Source organism: Phyllostomus hastatus, unplaced genomic scaffold (genome assembly GCF_019186645.2).
Source record: "Phyllostomus hastatus isolate PE091 unplaced genomic scaffold, TTU_PhHast_1.1 phas_contig_159, whole genome shotgun sequence".
Taxonomy (NCBI): domain Eukaryota; kingdom Metazoa; phylum Chordata; class Mammalia; order Chiroptera; family Phyllostomidae; genus Phyllostomus; species Phyllostomus hastatus.
The window spans coordinates 23,300,614-23,322,247 of record NW_025333640.1 but is presented as its reverse complement, the minus strand read 5'-3'; the positions used below and the strand labels follow the sequence as shown (position 1 = coordinate 23,322,247).

At 41.2% G+C, this 21,634-nt stretch overlaps 1 protein-coding gene across 4 annotated transcripts in view; it reads left to right on the top strand.

Annotated features, from left to right (window-relative positions):
• FHIP1A (FHF complex subunit HOOK interacting protein 1A) overlaps positions 1-21,634 on the top strand; it is a 194,196-nt gene that overhangs the window by 39,745 nt on the left and 132,817 nt on the right. For 3 of the 4 annotated variants that reach the window (XM_045831715.1, XM_045831717.1, XM_045831716.1), the window contains one exon: positions 12,848-12,968. The gene's annotated coding sequence lies outside the window, so the exon portion shown is untranslated. Of the gene's footprint in view, positions 1-12,599; positions 12,720-12,847; positions 12,969-21,634 lie in introns of those variants that run through there. The other variant, XM_045831718.1, reaches the window with a different exon arrangement.

Here is a 21,634-nt window from a genome sequence, read left to right as displayed (position 1 = left end):
GAAAACAGGTTATCTTAGACTTCGTGAGAGGCAGCCTAGTGTTGTATTTTATGAAGAATTTCAGGGAATTTTCAAGGATGGCTTTAACTGTTTGTAGTTGCTGCCTTGAGTTTGACTTTGGACTCCAACGTAGTTCCCTGCACCATTAGACAATGTTGGCTGGCTGACGGTAGTTCTTGTAAGCTCCCTTTGAGATTTTTGGCCCGTGTGTTGTTCATCACAGCTAAAGAAGCTCCAAAGCCATTTCTGTTGAATGAAATAAATACATAACACCTCTGCCTGGTACCCTCTCCACCCCCCACGGTTCCTGGAACAGATATGAGTGGGGACCTTATGGCTGCTTTGGTTTGGAAGAATGGGTCTTGCTGAGTGGTTTAGATTGTCTGCTGGACCTGGATTGCAAGGTCCTGACTTACTGAGGGGGTCTTTTCTTCCTGTCTCTAGCTGCTGTCCTAACCAAAGACAGTGGCCATAAGGATTGGTGGGAAGTAGGATGGTGGCGTGTGTGTGAGATCCTGGTGGCTTTGAAGATGCTCCTACTATGCTTGAAAAAGAAAAAAAGAACCCAACAAAGTCCATATCTACCATATCATGATAAGGCATGTGGTCTTTGCAGGCTCTTTTAGCACCCCAAGAGTGGAAGCCTCACCCCCCTTGCCCTCCCACCCTCACTTAGAAGGTTCTGTTTCCTCATTTGCTCCTTTAAGATGGTTTCGAATACTGGGATTATGAGTGACTTACAAGTTAAAGCCTAATAAAAGATAGGCCATCCATCTCCACAACCCACTATCTCCACCCTGCCCCTGTTCTGTCCTGCCTTTCACCTGTGGTCCAGTTGTGGACTGCAGTCATGATCCCAGCAGCTTTGTGGATAACTTACCTGGTAGCTTACCAATCTGTGTCATAAAGAAAGGTTTTACCAGTTTAGTAGATGGCCTTCTTGATAAGGTGTCTGCTTGACAGGGCAGGGCCGAGTGAAGATGATTACCACGGGAGTCTGTCTGTTCTTTATATGCCACTTACTGAGGTGTGCGGCCCTCGGTGAGCTTGGAAGCTCCTGTGTACGACGCCCAGACCTTCATACCAGACGCAAATGTGATCTCACTGCTAACCGCTCATCCCGATGCTGTTTCTAGGGTTTGTCAGCCCCCCTCCCCCCGGCCCAGTTTGATCTTTTTACATTTTTCGATGAGCCAGCCAACCTCTGTTGTGTTCAACAGAATCACGAAAATGGAGGGACTCGGAGAGGTAATCAAATCCGGTGTTCTTTGAACTTTCTTTCCCTCCAAGGGACAGTAGAACCACTAATAAATATAATTTACGCCAATATGTAAATATCGGAGGAAAGCCGACTTCCAGTTCAGAGGGAGACTTCAATGGGAGGCCCAAATCCCCTGTGTTCCTTTACAGCCTCCCCGCCCGGGCCCCTGAGGTGTCTGGATATAGACCATCTGGAGCTCCGTGGGGCTCCATTTGAAAACCACAGCTCTTGGCGGAATCGGTGTTTTCTAAGTCTTAAGTAAATCTTCCTAGCACCAATTTGCTGTTTATGGCTTCCTGAAAGGGAAACTTTAAAACAGGACGCCCAAAGTTTTCCGTCCGCGTTTCTCTGTGTGCGCGTCCCCGTAGGCCCTCACCGTTCCCGAAGAAGCTCAATGTGTGCCGTGAACGTGCAGCCCAACCAGCGTGCGCTGACGGGTACCATGGTGAGAAGCTGGCTCGAGGAACAGAACGGTGCTGGGTTTTTTTTTTTCTTTGATGACAACTGTGGCCTCTGGATGAGACTATGAACATGCTTAAAAAGCTGGGGTGTCCTATCTGGAATAGGCTGTAATTGTATAGGTCAGTGATTCTCAAAGTGTGGTCCCCCACCAACAGCAGCAGCAGCAACGCCCCCTAAAACTCGGGGAAGTACAAGTTCTTGGCCTCTGCCGCAGACCTGCTGAATCAGAAACTCCGAGGGTGGAGCCCCGCGATTGTATCGAACAAGCCTTCTCTGTGATTCTGCTGCACACTGAAGTCTGAGAACCACGGGTGCCAGAGAACGGGGTGGAGGTGCCAAGAGCTGGCTGCTTCCCGCCCTCCCGCCCCCCTCTTCCAGCAAACTCCTTGCTTTTGCTATGGAAATGTGATGTTTTCTCGATCTTATGTGACCTCCTAAACAACTTTATCTTCAAAACAAATACCCTAGGTCTGCCTTTCAAGTTAGATTACCATCCCTTCCCTTTCAGTGGAGATTCGGAAGCAGCCACTGGAGGTCTGTGAACACTATTTTTAGGTGTTAGTTGGAAGCCTGGTTGTTTAGGAAAGGAAGGGATTTGCTGCTTGAGCAATCCGGGCCTGCCTTATTTGTCTGAATACTGCCGAGGTGACTCAGAATCACAGAGCTTTCAGCCTCTGGTCCCCAGGGAGAGTGTGAGGAGGGATTTCCTCAAGTGGAGCCCTTAGGTGACTGGGATCACCTTATCCATGTCAACATACGCACCAGTTTCTCTTGCCTCGTGTCTTTCTGGTCAACAAGGCCATCACTCAGCAGTCTGGAGCTGGGGGTTCCTAATATAATGTCCAAGAACCACCTTGATCATATAAAAACAAATTTTGCTTCTATGTATGGATATATTTTGTGGATAGAGGGTCTATCGTTTTCATCAATTTCTGGGAAAATCCTATTCATCCCCCCCCTCAATAAAAGCTGATTAATTGTTGTTTCAGCTGCTTTTAGATAATAGTTTTCAGATTTGCAGCCATTTGAGATGGAAAAGCTTCAGGGAGGAATGACAATCATCTTTCATCCTGCTCTGGGGTCTCCTCAACTGTTCCTGTGTCCATGGAGTAGCGTAAGATTGGTTCTTTAACTGTGCAATCCTGTGTTTCTCTTTCTACTGGTGGGAAGGATGCATGCTTGTGTTTTATGCAGTAGCTTCAGGTATAGTTTTTAAAAGTCTAATCCTGTGATGTATGTAGAGCAGGGGGATATTATCCCTATTTGTAGTTGATGATGCTGAGGCTTAGAGAAAAGCATGAAACAATATTGCTAGTTTGCCTGTCATCTGAAAGCACTGGACCCTCCCACCAGTTCATGCTCTGGTTACTTCTAAATACACGTGTATGACGCCTTAAAAAGTCTTAGAAGTTTATTGTGGATTGAAAAGAAAAAACGGTTGTTTAACTGACCTAACATTATTATTATATCTCTAAAGGAAGTGGATGGTGTTCAAATTGTGGATTTCTTTTTTGCTGTTCCTTATTTTAGTGATTGTAAAACAAATTTTTATAGACAGAATTTTTCCACAATCAAATAAAAACTGGCTCTAGCCTAAATTCTTTCCCTCTCGAAGATCATAGGAACCCTACCTGATTATATTTTTAAGCGTGTTGGGTCAGGAGAGAGCAAGTCATTGGCAGCTTGGGAGCATTGCTTCATTTTCACTGGATTGTTCTTTGGGTTTCAAAAATGACTGTCCTTGTAACTTACATTACCTAGCCTTAAAATTGCACATAAAAGTTTGCTGTGGAAGAGTGGCAAATGTGAGATAAATTGAGAAGGTCAAGGGGAAAACGGTGCTAAGAGCTTCTCATAAATGAATTGTCATAAAAGCACAGAGATTTCTCCAAGTGACAAATTAACTCGAGATAGTGCTTTGCATTTTTAAGTACCGTGTGATAGGGTAATACCATTTGTGTTCAAGCCGGAGGTCAGTGACCTGCGGATTCTACGCGTGCCGTTGTCCAGTAGTGCAGAAAAGCAAGCCGTGCATGTGGAGATTGAATCGACTTTTATTTTGCCAAGGCCTTGCGTCTGCGATTCGGTCAGCAGCGGCATGATGTGTGTCAGTCAGTGCAGGCTGGCGTCTGAGAGGTGTCCGTGTGGAGGGGCTTGGGGACGCAACATTTTACAAAAGGGACATTTATGCTTAGGGAACTTCTTCTGAAGATCTTGTTCTGACTTGCATTACTTTTACTTTACTGAAGTCACTGAAAAGGACATCACGATGTCAGTCACTTAGTTCCCTGGCACTGGGTGGGTAGAAAAGGCACTAGCCAGTGGGGTGGTCGTTCCTTTCCTCAACAAGTCGGGGGTTTGATGACAGTAACTTTGAGCAGGTGACTCCATATTTCTAGGAGGAACGTGCACATGAATGACATTAATTTTAGGGTTTTGTGCATCTCTGATTTGTTGAGCAGCCATGAGACTGAAGAGGATTCCTGCCCCGTCTTCATGCAGTCTGCCCAGGGAAACCCAGTGGGTCCTGTGAAAGCTCCGCGTTCTTCAAGCCACTGATGGCAGTGTTAGGAGTTCACTAATAATATCTTTGCCCTGTTTATTCTTCTACTGAATTTTTGTTTTCTTTCTTTGGCCTTAGGCCACATTGCAGTTTCGCTCCAGGATTTTAATTTGTGGGGCTAAGACAGTGGGCATGATGTTAGCTAATTACCTCAAATGCTGGCGGTTATGGACTTGACCTTTCAAAATCAGAGCGTGGTGCCAAAGATCACATTTGTACTTGAATGAGATTTTCTTGTTGCTTCCATCTCAGGGAAACCAGTGAGTGCAGACACTGAGGAGATCAAGGGAGATGAGGGGCGGTGCTCCGCTGGGGGGCTCCAGGCCTTGTACCTACTAGTCAGTCACCCAGCCCATGCTGGTTATCTTTAAGTTTCTCGGCAGAAGCAGAGACTATGATTGAGACTAGAAAGGAGCCTGAGGCAAAGCAGGTCTCTGGATTTCCCTCAAGTTTTTTTTTTTTTCTTTTCCCTGCAGGTCTCTCCTGGTATCTGTCTATTCTTTCTTTTTTAACTTGAGTGTAAGCAGCACTCTGAATCTATGCTTCCTCTGGTGGAACCTAATATTACAGAATCTGTTTGTTAATCTGTATAGAATCTGTTATCTGAGTAAAGAAGGTGATTCAGTTTTAACAGCCAATCAGCTGACCCAGAAACTCAATGGGTATTTTGAGGTCAGGTACTCACCTGTCTGGACAATTGAGGACTTTGGATATATGAAGGGATAGGAAATACCTGTGCGATTATAAGGTTTGTTGTTTATGGTAAAACATATCAGCCTTATGTTACAGTCCAGTGACTTAAGGTCTGCTTTAAAGTAGCCTTGCCTTAATAATATAAAAAAGCCCCTTTTTGGTATTTTTTAATTGAGATAAAATTTACATTAACACAAACACTGTGAATATTTTTTTTGTCAAGAGAATTTAAGAAAGGCTAATTGACTGAACACTTGGTTCTCATGTGTTTGAATTCAGTGGCTGATAGGCTAGAATGATGTAAAGCCAGGTCCTTTCCTTCAAGCTCACAGTCTCCTAAGGGGATAAAACGTAAACAAATATTAATAGAGACAGGGACAAGGTACCCTGTGACTGCCAAGGATGTTTGCTGCACTTTCTTTTTTAAGCCTGCCTCTGAAGATAGCGGGATCTTTTCCTCTTGCTCCAATTTTTGTAGTGACTTGTCTTCGATGTGCTCCTGTTTTCTGTTAAGGATTTCATGTGAAAGAATTTTGTCAGCTGCTTCATGTGTCTGAATGTTTCTTGCTTCTCAGACAGATTCAGATACAAATATAAGTGGTGATGCCCAATGTTAGTCTGTTGGTTAGAATTATAAAATGTGCTTGATATAACTTTATATAAAAGTTGGTATAAAACAAGGTATTTTTGGATGTTGGCTGGTAACCTGGGATTTTGTTGTCCAGTAAACTCCAGGTCTGTTGCTTACTTAAGCCAGTCCTATATTACGTTTCTGTTTCTATTGTATCTTACCCCCATGTCCCCCAAAATCCCAAGCCAAAAAAAAGTGTACTTCCTGTCTTCTTTGTTTTGACTTTTTCCTGAAACTTTCAGTCTCTTCTTTTTCTTTTTTGTTATTAAAATTTCTTGCATGTTTGCAAATGATAATAACAATGCCTTTTCCATTTATACTATTAAATGAAGGATTTAATGGACAATATTTATAAACATCTCTCGATGAAATAAAATGAAATAGTATTATGTAAGGTGAAGAAGCTATTTTCTTAAATTAATCTGAGTTTTCTTTGAATTTGAATTTTTCTTAATGCTAATACATGTTTTAAAAATTTTAAAACGTTTTAAATATAGTTAATGCTGTTTACACTTTCTCACTTCCCTATTTTAAAGCATTTCTAAACTGGCACAATTGCAATTTTATAGAGTATCTTTTTTAAAAAGATTTTATTTATTTTAGGGAGGGGGAAGGAGAGAGAAAAAGAGGAAGAGAAACATCAATGTGTGGTTGCCTCTTGTACGCCCTCCCACTGGGGACCTGACCTGTAACCCAGGCATGTGCCCTGACTGGGAATTGAACTGGCGACCCTTTGATTTGCTGGCTAGCACTCAACAGCTGAGCCACACCAGCCAGGGCTATAGAGTATCTTTTACATTTTACTTTAAAACATTCTTCTTTAATGTCTCGTTTCAGCCCGTGAATTGTAAAAATTGATGTCAATTGACTTTATTTTAGTAATCTATTTTATTCAAATCTTGCCACATGTTGGTCATGTGTGAGAATGTAATTTTCATAGCTAAATTTTAAACCTTGACAGGAGTTTTATTTTCTCTGTGTGTGTGTGAATTGCTTAAAGGGCAAATGTATCTGGTTACAGTCTACGGTTTTATAGAAAGGTCCTTTCCTCCCTTCGCTATCTTGACAGCTGAGAGAATTAAGGGAACAATCAACAGACTGGTGTAAGAGAGCGGAAATTTGTCCAGTGCGCTGGAATCCGCTTCCTCCCTGGTGTGAAAGCTTGTATGTGTGGCCTGCAAAGTGACGTTGTGTAAAGATGTGAGGGACAGGTGTTTACTCTGGCCTTGAGCAAGGTGAAAATTTGAGATGGAGGAGTTGGGCTCTGCCCGTGGAGGAGGTCACTTGGAACTTCATCAGTCTGTCAGTTTTCTTACCTCTCGTGGAAGCTGGAGACTAAGTGAAGGAGAAATAATTTCTCAACTCTTAATGTAGCTCTAAAGCCATTTTTTCTTTTGGTTGATGAATTTTAAGCAGTTGCATACATTTTCCATAAAATTTCCTGCCTCCCATTTACCTTTGAATGGAAGCCAACGAGAGAAATATTTGGAAGGCTGCGAGCAACAATAGAACGAACTGTTAGAAAGAGGCCTTTGTGGCATTCCTCAAGTGTGTGCTGGTGGGAAAATGACTGTAATTTGACAGCGACGTGTTGGAAAATAATTTTATTTACTATTTAGAAATAACATAAATGAGCCTTGCTTTTTAGATTCACAGGTTCAAAACATTTAGTCATGCCTCACTAGCTCAATCTTTGCTCATTATGCTTTACATTGATGGAATTAACTGTGACACATTGCTGTGCTGGATCGGCTCCACAGCTCTGAAATGCGGGGTTTGACTGAATACTGGGAAAAAGTTAAAGATGCTGTTAATGTCAGAAATGGAGATTTGTGAAATTTTGTTTTTAGCCTAAAGTTGCTTCAAGAAAGTACCGTGATGATAGAAGAGGAGAAGAACATGAAGGATGTCTAATTGTAAATTGCCTTTTGAAACCAAAAAAGAAACCAAGGAGGAGCAAATAATTTTCCAAAGTCAGGTGCTTGGTGTGTGCACTGGCCATCATATGGCTCGTCTCCGGGGGTGTGCACTTCCCACACTGTGCCTGCTAGTGCTGCTAGTGAACACATGTTTAATGGCTGTTCAGCTGGGAAGCATCCAGTTTTCTGGATGTCAGAGGACACATATGGATGAAGGCCAGACCTTCATGCTACTTGCTGTGAGGCTCATGGTATCAAGAGAGTGGAGCTGCCTTCATACAATGTCCGTAATTTCCAAGGGATTCTTTGGAGATTCTCTTTTGATTATTTTGCTTACCTTGTGCACGGGCCCTCTGTGCAGTTTTCCTTGGACTTTTGCTGGAGTCGCTGGCTTGTGCTTCAGTATTCACCAGGTCACACGAGCATTTTGTATGGCCTTAAATCGCCTGTGATTTTTTTTAAAGAAAACAAAATTTATTTTAAAAATTTAATTTAATTTTGTACTTAACAAATGGAATTTATAGATTATGACCACACACTAATATTTGGTATAATTCTTAAAATTTGCATAATACTACAGCATAACAATATTCACAACACACTTTATTTTTCACATTGTATTTCATTTATCTTTTAAAAAAATTTTTTATTTTAATCATTGTTCAAGTACAGTTTTCTGCCTTTTACTCCCATTCCAGCCCACCCACCCATCCCTCCCCACTTCCCTCCCATTACCCACCCCCCCAGTTTTTGCCCATGTGTCCTTTAAATTTGTTCCTGTATGCCTGTGATTTTTTTAATGGTTAAGTGTAGCGAATTGAAAGTTAGACTTGAGTTTCAGTTTCAGCTCTGCCACTGTGTGATTTTAGTTACATAATCTCTTTAAGTTTCAGTTTTGTTGTCTATAAAATGGCTATTCGTTCATTCACTGAGCAAATACTAAGTAGTAATTTCTATGTGCCAGGCCTGTTCTTTGTGCTGGGAAGTGAGCAATGCACAAAGCAGACAAAACCCCTGCTCTTGTGGTGCTTGCATTCTACTCTGGGCAAGGGAATATAAATTAATACAAGTGAAATATAATGTATGTTAGGTCCTGGCCGGGTAGCTCCATCAGTTAGAATGTTGTCCCAAGTACGCCAAAGTTGCGGTTCGATCCCCAGTCGGAGCACATACAAGAAACAACCAATGAGTGTGTGGATTGGTGGTGGAACAACAAATCCATGTTTCTCACTCTTTCTCCCTCCCTCCCTCTCTCTCTCTCCCTTACTCCCTCTCCTTCTCTGTCTCTTCAAATATATGTACTAGATGCTGACAGTTGTTACAAACAAAAATAAAACAGGGTTGGGGTGACTGGATTGAGCGACAAGATTGAGAGGCAGTTTCTGTTTTATGTGGGATAGACCGGGCAGGCCCCTGTGTTGAGGTGACAGGTAAGCAGAGACGTAAGTGGAGAGAGGCACGATATAGAAGGGTACCTGGGGGTAGAGGATCTCAGGGACAGCATGTCTGGCGGGCACTGCACAGTCCCTGAGAGCAAGCTGGGTGTGTGTGGGGAGCAGCGAGAGGGGACCTGGAGCCCGGTGGGTGAGAGCCAGAGCAGCCGGAGTAGTGTCCGCCTTGCAGAGTTGCTTAGAAAGTTGGGTGAGATTACACTTTTAATATACACTTTCACACATTAAAAGAATAATAATACACTATCACACATGAGGACTATTTTAGGAATGAAAGAAGGGCTCAGTAGTATAAAATTTATTAATGACATTCCTCATCTTATTAAATAAAAGTAGGTAAGAAATCATACAATTTTTACAGAAAAGATATCTGCTACAATTTAATATTGACTATTGATTTAAAAAAAACAACTCAAAAAATACTAGGAACTGTTTCTCGGAGGATGTCTGTACAAGCCCTGCAAACCAAAGCTGTCAAATATGACTGGGAAATGTCGGTTTAAACAAAGCCAAGCAGGGGTCTCTACTACAGGCCTCAGAGCCTTAATCTGCATTAGGTACTTCGTGAATGTTCAAGAGGGATATTAAAATTGCTGCATTTCCTAATTTATTTGAATATAGGACCTTAAGCAATGACTATGATTTTTTTCCTTTAAGAAACATCTTACAAGTAGTTGTCACGTTGGGAAATATCACTTTAGTACTTGAAAGTTGCTTTCATTTACCTTCATTATTCATGTTAATAAATCAGTACTCTTGATTTATTTTTAAGGTGCCCGTCATCTCTCTCTTTGCCTGCTTTTCCTCCTCTGTGATATGCTGCAACTCACTAATTTGTTTCGTGGCTGAGACCCTCCCAAAGTCATCTAAATTACACTGGGTGTCTTGGCTAAAGAAGATAATTCTATGTGATTAATGCAAAACCCCTTAGGGATTGATTGAATGGAAATTGAAGATGGAAGGTTTATTTGACTCAACTTTTCCCAAAGCTTTTAAAAGTTCTGCTGTTCACTGGGTGGAATTAAATCAACTTAATGGGTAGCTAGAGCATTACGTGGATTGGAGAATAAGGATTCTACCTTTGTCTTCGCCATTTACCAGCTACTTAATTTTGAGCAGGTCACTTAGCCTCCCTCTGATTCAATTTTGTCATCTGTAAAATTCAGGGATTGGATTTAGATTCATCCATTTTAAGACGCAGAGTTACTATTAATATACTTAATTGAGTCAGTGGTGATTGAGGGCTTATGTAGAATATTTTGTTCCACTCTGCAAGTTTCCACATGTGACCATAACCCTTGCGTCTCAGTTCAGCTCTTTCGGAGAATGCAATTATTCAATAAATTGGCTCATTGTCTACTCCATGTATTTGAAAACTTGTTGAGTTGTTTGAGACTTCTGTCTTCCTTGATTGATTTGTTAATTACCCTATAGGAAAGCACTTGATTATAACGCAGGCCAATTAATTCAGTGCTATGGATACACCCACACCTCCTGCATTTGTTTTACTGATAGAGGCAGAAATCCATGATGTGGATGTTAAGTATCTTGCCCCTAGCCCTCCCACACCCCGTGTTCATTTGGTGGCTTTGCTGTGTCTTTGGTGCACTCCCTGCCTGTTAGCTGATTTCTGAGCTCAGCACAAGAGAAGTCTAAATTCACTGAATTTATGCCATCTGGAAATGAGCTTTCCGTTTTGTTCCTCTGTTGAAATTGAGGATGTGACATAGCTATTACATGGAAGGATTGTAAGCATGGATATGATTTGATTATGCGGAGGTTGAATGTTTTGTTAGGAGGAAAGCACTTGCCTGGGGAGAGATTTGAATGTGCCTGAATCGTTAACTGCCAACTTCCCCCTCTTTTTTTAACAGGAGACATATTTTGTTTTTAAACGAGATGACAGCCAAGTGAATTGTCAAGACCTAGTGAATTTTTAGAGAGTCCTTTTAATGTACTTGGGTTCCGTTTAACCTTGCCTTCGATGTCATTCTGTGCATTACTGTCAAAGGATTCGGCTTCCTTTGAAGTTGCTGCCGGCGACATCCTGATGGTAAAATATAAGAGGGTTCCCAGCAAAGCCCTTAGTGATACACAGTGATGCCTTGTTACCCAAGTCAAAGCTTATGTGTGGGGGTGCCTAAAAACGTAGCATGTAAGGAGGGGGTGTGATAATGAGCACTAAGATGGGAGCAGTATCTCTCATGAATTAGAGATGCCCTTTCATAATTCAAGAGTCCCCGAATGAGGAGCGGCTTGAAATCGCCCGAAAAGCGTCTGGGAGCAATCTGTAATTCTTAAGAGGCAGCAGAACAGCCTGTGTCTCTGCAGCACATGATGATAAAACTGTGCATGTGGGTTTACGGAAGGAGGAGGGTTCTTTTACTCATAAAACCTCTTGCTGTTAAATGCCCAGAGATCTGATTATGAATTATACTGCAAGGCCCCAGGGGCTTAATAAATGATTCATTGATTAGCACGAAGAAGGCAGATTTGAAGGTACTGAGGAAATTTTAATATGAAGAGTTTGTTTATTTGCATGTGAAATGTTACCCTTTACTTTTTATTTATTTTTATTTTTTTCAGTCACAGTTGGCACTCGATATTATTTTGTATTAGTTTCAGATCTTTAGCACAGGGTCAGACATAATTTACAAGAACTGGTCCCCCAATGAGTCTAGTACCCACCCGGCACCACACACCTTACCCTTCCTGTTCATGTCCCACACTCACTCTGCTTGTGTCGGGTCATGACCACTGCTGTGCCTTGTTTTGAAGATTGAGGTCACACTGAGGTTCCCTTAACCCCATTGTTTTCCTTCCATGAAACATTCGTTATAAGAAAAGGTATTGCATTCCATGCCTTTAAGGCATGTATAGGTCAAAACACACACATGGAAAGCCTCTTATAGTAACTTTTCATGGAGCCATCTTTAAATATATCGAACTACTGCAGAAAAATGATTACATGAATGAGTGGCTCATGCTTTGGGGCTTGGGAAGTCTTTAGACAGGAATCTTGAAAAGATATATATGTACTAGGCTCTGACTTGAATGGCTCACCTAAACGCATCTAAAGAGGGGGGAATATTTTACCTACTACTTAAAAGTCCATCAGAACAAGCCGTGTCTTGTTTCTTGCTTCTGTGTCGTTATGGTCACATGTAATTACAACATTGGACCATATCTTTTTCTTTTTTATATGATAATTGGCATTTCCCCAGTTTATTATAAACATAAAATTTTTTGATGGTTGACAAAATTGCGGTAAATAGGGAGGAAGCCAATATTTGTGTTGTGAAACTCACCTTCCCAGTGAGGCCTGCTGATACGAGGTGTGTCTAAGACCAAATGCAAGTAACCTTTGCACAGGGGACAGCGAAATCCCTGAACTTGGAACTCTCAGTGTTTAGATAAGTCAAAGGCACCTGGGAATATTTTGGGAGCAATTGCATATTTTTAAAAGGCTGTTTTTGAAAATGTTTTGTGGCCCTCTCTTTGCTATTTTGTGTTTTGTTGTCATTAACTAATGTGGTGCTGCTGATGCATGGATATGGACTTACTTAGTTTCATGTTTTTTTTCTCTTGTGGAAGAACCATATAATGACTTAACATGGTTTAGAGATGGAGGAATCTTCCTCTCTGCTCTCTGTTACCCATTAGGGGTCTCTTATTTTTGGCTGGCATTCAGATCTCTAAATAAAGATTTGGGTTTTGCTTATTTTTTTTAAATGGTAAAGTAAGTGCCATCTGAGGGGAGACTATTTGGTGCACAACAAGTGGGAGGAGGAAAACACTAGGAAAATTTAGTTTGGGTTTTGGTAGTTTATTCATGATTGTGGAACATTTTTTTATTCGTTTCTATAGATTCTGAAAGTCTTGGAGTTCCTAGCAGTGCCAAGTGCTGGAGAAGTTTTTCTGCTCCTCTGTCTGTTAGAGGGAAGTGCGCAAGGACAACCCAGCAGGAGGGTGAGGAGCGCAGTCACAGGTAATGCCTTCTTTTCTCATTACTATTGACCCGTGTTCAGTCATGTTTAATGATACGCTTTGAGAAAGCCTACTTGAACTTACATATCCAAGTGAGCATTATCTTGTTCAAAACTGTCTTTTTGATAGGCCATTCTCTATCCTCTACTCAAAACATTAAACATTTTTTTCTGTATCTTGATCATCTGGTACTATTCTTTAAAGCATCCTATTTTTCTGTGGTCACAAATCTTAACCCTGTGAGGGTGTGTTTGGAAAGTAGTATGAACTTGTTTAGAACTAGGATGATGAATCTGGGGACCTCTACCTTAAATAAAAAACCAGAAAGAGCAATAATGTAATGAAACCAGTTTCATTTTGTAATTTATGTTTGTCTTTGAAGGCTCATATGCTGTATTGAACGTTATTTCTAAGAAGAGGTGACTCTAAGTTTTAAACAATGGATGTTAAAATAAGTGATTAGGCTTCATACCTTATAGAGAAGTATATATTATTTATTTGATTATGTATATGTTGGTATTCTTTCTTATTAAAATCAATTAATGAGTATTGTAAAAGGGTTCCTGTATTAGTTATGTAAATAGGATGAGGTCTGAACTTCCTTATAAGGTATACCTGTAAGACTTTGTAGTTCATACCTTACTGGTGGTATGTTTTGCATTTTTCTCAAAATGTTATTAGAGTGCCTGTTAAAAATGCACAAATGAGCCTGGGCTGGTGTAGGTCAGTGAATTGAGCGCAGGCCTGCAAACCAGAGGGTTGCCAGTTCAATTCCCAGTTGCGGCACATGCCTAGTTTGCAGGCCACGTCCCCAGTAGAGGGTGCGTGAGAGGCAGCCACACACTGTTGTTTCTCTCCCTCTCTTTCTCCTTCCCTTCCCCTCTGTCTAAAAATAAATAAATATGATCTTTAAAAAATGCACAAATGACTAGGCCCCAACCTAGTGTGTCAGAATTAGAATGGTGGGAGGCAGGATTTAGAAACTGGCCTTTCCCAAGTATCACCAAGGATTGATACCCTCGATGCAGTACAGTCTTTCCTCCAACAAGTCTTTGCGCTCTTTATTTAGTTATGTCCTTGATTTTTGCTTTAAATAAAATAATGCCAATATTCTTAGTATACTGTTTTGGCACAGGGTTGTGTGCTCAAGCAGCTTATTATTAGATCAAATTGAGACTGTAATTGAATATAATTGAATTGATTATATTCAATTCTGACTCCCACCATTCTAATTCTGACACACTAGATTGGGGCCTAGTCATTTGTGCATTTTTAAAAAATCATATTTATTTATTTTTAGACAGAGGGGAAGGGAAGGAGAAAGAGAGGGAGAGAAACATCAGTGTGTGGTTGCCTCTCACACACCCTCTGTAGAGTTAAAGTAAACTCTACAGTTAAAGTTTACTTTGAACTTTAAGCCTAAATTAAAAATGTATATGTTTTTTCCTGGATGTAAATGGATAAATATATTTTTGAGATCTGAATGCCAAATACTAAATCTTATGAAATACCTTCTCTTCAAATTTACTAATAAGTTGTACTTCGGGGTTCTTACTCAAATCGAGGCTAAAGATTAATATGGGGTGGATAAGCACTGCAGGCCCCTGGGGTGTGAGCTACACTACACGTATCATCCAGTCCAGCATTTTTCAGCAAACATGTGGTGAAAGTTTTGCTGTGCAATTTATGGTTCAAACAGAGGAAATCCTCTCTTGCTTGTGCCCTGGGATTTGTGAGGCTCTTTGAAACCTTTAAAGGAAGTATTAACATGAAATGAAGCAGGAGGCTTTTGCTATGAAGTTATTTTCATTACCATACATTCTTTACATTCATATAAATTTATTAATTTTGCAGAATGTGAGCATTGTGTGTAAGGTGTGTTATTTTATAGGTAGTTTCAATCCTACAGATTATTTCTTTACTTTAAAAGATATTTACAGTGTTAACAGCATTCTGTGCATATTGATATTGAGAGATAACATGCTTTATGTAAAATAAACTTGTGGCAATAGATTTAGAAATTAAGGCTATTCATAAACATAATATTTTCTTTTTTAAAAACTGTAGATTTTTAAAAAAATTATTTATTTGTATTTTTATAGAGAGGGGACGGGAAGGAGAGAGGGAGAGAAACATTGATGTGTGGTTGTGTCTCACACATCCTCTACTGGTGACCTGGCCCACAACCCAAGCATGTGCCCTGACTGGGAATCGAACCAGCAACTCTTTGGTTCACAGGCCTGTGCTCAATCCACTGAGCCACACCAGCCAGGGCTATTTTCTTTATTAAAATATTTAATTTATTCGTACAAAATATTCCATTAAGTTTGTTCTATAAAAATTGGGTTAAAATACACATAACACAAAATTTACCATTTTAACCATTTTAAGTGTCCAGTTTAGTACTAAGTATATTTCCATAGTTGTGCAGTGAGTCTCCAGAAAGCTGTCATCTTGCGAAGCTGAATCTTTGCACATGTGACAGACCTTCTCCTTGGCTTCTCCCTCCAGCCCCTGGCAGCCACTCATTCCACTTTCTGTCTCTGTGGATGTAACTATTCTAGACACCCCATGTGAGTGGAATCACACAGTATTTGCCTTTTTGCGACTGGCTGGTTTCACTTGGAATAATGTCCTCAAGGGTCATTCCTATTGTAGCATGTGTCAGAATTTTCTTTCCTTTTAAGGATGAATAGTATTCCGTTGTGTGCATGTGCCACATTTTGTTTACCCACTTGTTTGTTGATGGGCGTCTGGGTTGCTTCCGCCTTTTGGCTGTTGGGGAAAGTGCTGCTCTACACGGGTGCACTCGTCCAGGTTCCTGTTTTCACACCTTTGTGGTGCATGTCTAGAAGTGGGACTGCTGGATCCTGTGGCAGTTCTATTTTTTAATTTTTTGACTAACTGTCATCCTGTTTTCCACAATGGCCACACCATTTTACATTCCTACCCATAGTACACCAGAGTTCCAGGTTCTCCATATCCTCACCAACATTGAGGGGTATTTTTTTTTTGGTGGTAACTATCCTGAGGGGTGTGAGGTTATATCTCATTGTGGTTTTGATTTGTATTGCCCTAATTATTAGTCATGTTAAACATTTCTTCATAAGCTTGTTGACCATTTGTCTCTCTTCTTTGGAGATGTGCCTAGTAAAGTCTCTTGCTCATTTTAAAAATCATGTCATTTGTCTTGTTGAATTGTGGGAGTTGTTTACATATTCTGGGTATTAATCCTTCATCAGATACATAATTTGCAAATATTTTCTCCCATTCTGGAGGTTGCCTTTTTGTCCTGTTGATTGTGTCCTTTGCATCGAAGTTTTAAATTTTGATGTGGTTCAGTTTATTTTCACTTTTGTGGCCTGTGCTCTTGGTGCCACACCCAGGAAACCATGGCCAAGTCCAGTGTTTTGAAGCTTTTGTTCCATGTTTTCCTCTAAGAGTTTTATAGTTTTAACTCTCATGTTTAAGTCTTTGATCCGTTTCGAGTTAATTTTTGTATATGATGTAATGGAAGGATCAACTTTATTCCTTTATATGGATATATACAGTTTTCCTAACTTGATTAGCTTGAGAAAAATTTATGCTTTTGAAAACAGTTTACGATAAGGAAAAGCAGACAGTCATAAATGGTTATGCTGTATCTATGGAAGAATTCTTATAATGTCCTCTGTTTCCAGTTAGGAAGATAATTTCAGAAACTAAAGAGCATTACATGGATTTGAAGCTCACCTTAAACTAGGATTTAATAATTGTAGGTAGGCATAGAGGCTTTGTTTATATTTTATGTTTATTATTATATTTTGTTTATTCAGTGGGCAACAGCTTCATACATTTAGGATTTGATTATGGCAAACTCTGAGTTTGGTCTTCAGGTAGGGGGGTGTGTGTGTGTGTGTGTCTGTGTGTCTGTGTGTCTGTGTACCTCCTCTTACAGGGCTTTTCCCAGTTAACTCAGTCCAATGAGAGATCCTCTAATTTTTTAGGGAGCTTTAGTTTCAAGGTTGCAAACAGAATCAACATTCTTATGACAACGAACAGCCAGTAATAAATCCTGGGAACGCCTGTAGCCAGCTTGAATCCATCACCTGACTGTGTAGCAAAAGTCACTTGGAACCCGTTTTTGCCTCTTAGCTCTAAAAAGCAGAATGTATGTCTACAGAATGATATTTACACTGATTTTGAAAAGGTCAAAACCCACATTTTTGTGCCCTTAGAAATGTGGTTATTTTGGGGGAGGACAGGAGGGTGTTGAGGGTGGGGTTGGGAGAATACAAAAGCAAATACGTGTAACTAAGAGGAAAGCCTGGGCCAGATCCTTCGAACGTAGAGGGAACAGCTTAGGTGAGTGTGGGAGTGACGTGGGTAATGGAAGGCTCTGGCACTTAGGTGTGCTACTTTCTTCAGAGGAAATCATAGCAGATACTAAAGGTAGCGCAACAAGGACCACAAGTAAGAAATGGGTTTGAAAAGGGTTGAAGACAATTTGATGTAAAACGTGTATGATAGTCCTGTGGAGGTGCTGTCAGTGGAATTCATCTGTTATGGATTTTGGATGTGAGACAAATAGCGGGTAGACAGAGGCAATTACGGATATTCTGAGCTGCTGAGAGCAGTATTTGAATACAGTATTTCAGGGTTAAGAGCTGTCCACATGAGAAAAGAGGGGCTGTAAACCAGCATTAGAATGCTGTCTGTTCTAATGGACTGGCCTGCCTGAGTCACACAGATTTGCGGTGGGGAGAAAGCAGTGTTTTTCTGTGGTTTCCCCGGCTTTGTGTGGGACCAGTGGGAAACCATTTCCAAAAGTGGTTTCGAATAAAAATCTAGTCTCCCGATGGGCATGGGACTAGATTTTCTGAGTAAATAACGCATACACACAAATACCTAAAAATGACTTCTGAGAGTCAAGTAATCGAATCAGCTATGTAATGCTATCATTCTAAAATTTGTTCATTCTGCCCACATGTTTTCACCATTTTATAGATTTTAAAGTTATAATCTTTCTTTACATTTTTTGTGAACTCAGTCTTTTTGATTATTCAGTCACTTTTGTCTCTAAACATGTTTTATCATCCTTACAATTTCATTTTAGCTCGGTCTGGATCTTCTCCACTTTAAAAAAAATATTTATTTTTAGAGACAGGGGAAGGAAGGGGAAAAGAGAAGGAGGAAAACATCGATGTGAGAGAGAAACATCTATCACCTGCCTCTCCAATGTGCCCTGACCAGGAATTGAACTGGTGACTTTTTGCTTTGTGGGACAATGCCCAACCAACCGAGCCACACCGGTCAGAGCACTTCTCCAGTTCTCTATGTCTTCTAATTGACCAGAGTGGCTTAGGATACATGTATATTATTTATGTTTGGTTGTGTTTTCTATTTCATTTTCAACATCGTTCTTGGAATATGTTGTCTTTCTTGGTCTTCAAGGGTACAGGGCCGCACTGATTTGACGAACTCAGAGGAGAGTCTCCAATGGCTTTCCCAGAGGCCAGAGGGCCTCAGACGTGCGCCTCAGCTGAGCAGCAGGCAGCCTCTCCTGGGGAACTTGTTAGAAGTGTAAGCTCTTGGATCAGAACTCTGAGGGTAGAGCTCAGAAATTTGTACTGAACAAGTCCTCCACGTGATTCCGGTGCATGTTAAAGTTTGAGAAGTGCTTTGGACACTCTCATTAGCGACTTCCTATTGTCCAAGTCCATCATTTTCAAGCCCTTGGTCTCCTAATCGAATAGACTAGGGGTTCTCAAATGTTGGTGTGCTCATGAATTATCTGGCGAGCTTGTTTCAAAATGTTCACGAAGCAGTTTTTCCTAACTGTCCTGAGATTCTGATTCAGTAGGCCTTGCATGACTCAGTTATCTGCTTTTCAGCAAGCTCCCTCAAGTAGTTCGACCTATGATCTGGACCAGAGGATGTCTCTTCAGTTTCCTTCAAACCCCAGAGTGATGTGACTTAAAATGGCCTTTTTTTTCAGTAGCTGAAAAGCTTGGGTCCAGAACTTTATTTGCAAAATACAGCTTGGATTATTTTTCACTGAAGCCATTATGTTCTGATTTATTTCCTTGAAAAAAAATATGATTCTTCCTTGCCTACCCAGATTACTGTCTGAGATTTTTCCGAGGCTTATCCTCATTAACAAGGCAATTTGCTCACTAAAGAGCTTTCTGATGCTTGTCAATTTAGAGACTTCATTATGTAGTTTTCCTCTATGATTTATAAAAATTATTAATGAACTTTAAACAATGATCCTTAAGAAGCACTACTTTTGAGATCTTTTCGTTCTTACCCTTATTCCCAACCTCTAAGCTTCTTCCCAATGAATGATGTTGCCCTCATCTCACTGTCATTCACAGTGTTGTTTGTTCCTTTAATTTTTATGGCACAACCTAATGAGAACTACTTTTTGTGAATTTTCCTCTGGTCTCATCAGCTGCTCCTTCTCTGTCTTTTTTCATCTCCCTAGCCCTTGAATGTCAGTGTTCTCTAGGGAAGGCCCAAGTTCTTTTCCTTCCTCTGCGCCTCACCTACTGCTCTCCCCCTCAGACCCTTGCTTCTGCAGGGCTGTGAGGTCCTTGTTCAAGTGTCACCCTAACATCACTCTTGACAAAGTAGCATCTGACCCTCACAGCTCTCATCTGAACTTGGGCCCCACACAGCAAGCTGCCTACTGGATGTCTCACAGGCAGATCAGGTTAAGGCATCCGAAACTGAGCTTGTCATTCTCCTCCCCTGAAGTCTGTGCCTTCTCTCATGTTCCCTGTCTCAGTGAATGGCATCTCTGCCACGCTTTACGTAGCTAACATTTACCTGGCATTTCCTACATGTCAGGTACCGTTCTGAGAACTTTCATGTAACTCCTCACAAAATCCTTTGAGATAGATTCTGTTATTCTTACTATACAGATGTGGAAACAGAAGCACATGGAATTTAAGTATCTTTCCCAAGGTTGTGAAACTATTGACTGATGGAGACGGTCTCCCAGAGCATGTAGCCCTAATTATTGTGCTCCGGGGCCTTCCTCTCTCCGCAGCCCAGGGCAGAAATCTGGGATCACCCTGTCCTTCGCCCTCTTCCCCCTGCATATCTGGCCAGTCCTCCTGAGCCCGCCTTCTAAATCTCTCTTAAAAGCACACTTTTTAAGTGTTCTCATCCTGGCCTCGTGCCCCCACTGTTATAATTGGTGTCTTCTTTCCATCCCTTTTCTGCCAAAGTCTTATTCTCCTAGTGCTGACTCTCATCCTGGCCCTTCTGCATTCTCCCCTACCATCAGTCGTCCAGTGCTGGGCACACCTTCTAATCCCCGCTTCACAGCTGAGCAAGCCCTGCCCGTTCAGAGGACTAGGACGGCTCAGACATTGAAAGAATCTCACCCTTGGAGTCAGATTGCTGGAAGAGTGCAAGCAATATCTGGCTGGTACCTGACATTTTGAGAGTTTGGAAATAAAAGAGAATGTTACCTTTTCATTAGTCTTTGCCTCTTTTGGTCTTTAATTTCTACTTACTGTAATAAAAAAAAATCAGAGTCTAGTCTGGCCCAGCGAGGGATTGCCAAAAGAAGTGATCTCCCTTTCATTCCAGTTCTGTGCTCCAGCCATAGTAAACTACTTGCACGCCCTGACGTATATCATGTCCTCCTTTCTTCCCCTGGGCCTTTGCAGATGCTCCTCCCTCTCCCTGGAATGCCCTTCCCTCGCTGCCCCATTTGCCTGGCTAGCACTACCATTTTCAGGTCTCAACTTAAAGCTCACAGCAACTGGAAAGATGTTCCTGACCCTGTTTACCTTCCAGCAGTTGGGGTTGAGTGCTTTTCCGTGTGTGCTGCCATTGCACACCGTTCCTTCCCCGCCGCATGCCTCACCAAACTTTGTCTTCATTGTCTCTTCAGTTGCTGCTTCTAGGCTGTAAATTGTATCTTATTTATGTCTGTGTCTCCATCACCCAGCATAGGTGTTAAAGAGGTGTTGATTGTATGGAAGATTAAATGAGTATTTAAATGAGCTAATTGATTTCTGCCAATTCTGTCTGCTTCTTATCTTTGTACAATAAAGGTCAGTCACCCATGAGTAACTACCAGGATCAATGGTATAAACAGTTTAGGAGATTATTCCACACGTAAAATAAGTCTGGAAGTAAGCTATCCAAGCTTAGCAGAGTGGTTCCTTGAATGTTAGGGACCCGCTGTCTTTTTGCTCCACTCCTCTGGGTGGGATCATTGTCCCCTGTTCTCTTGTCAGCATGATTGCGGAAGGTCTAGCCACCTGCAGGTCTTCATTCTAAAGCAGACGGGAAAGGTCTGAAAGCAAAAGGGAGCTTTCTCAGCAGTCTGCCTTCTACCTGCCCTCCACCCCTTTCAGGGCTTTCCTGAAAGGTCCTCCAGGGTTTCTCCTTGTACTCATTGACCAGATGACATCATGGCGTCACTTCTGGCTGCAAAGGAGGCTAGGAGGTAGTTTTTTCCCTCTTAATTCTTTGCTGCGTGGTACAGAATTGGGGTTCTGTTAATAAGGAAAGGAGAGAATGGTTATTGAGTGATAACTAGATGTCTCTACATAGCTTAGGATGATCTCTTCTTAAGTGATCACAGACAGTTTTAGTAAATAATTTGCTGATCAGTATGTCAGCACTTTTTTTAGAAAAAGAAATAGATAAAATGAATTTGAAAGG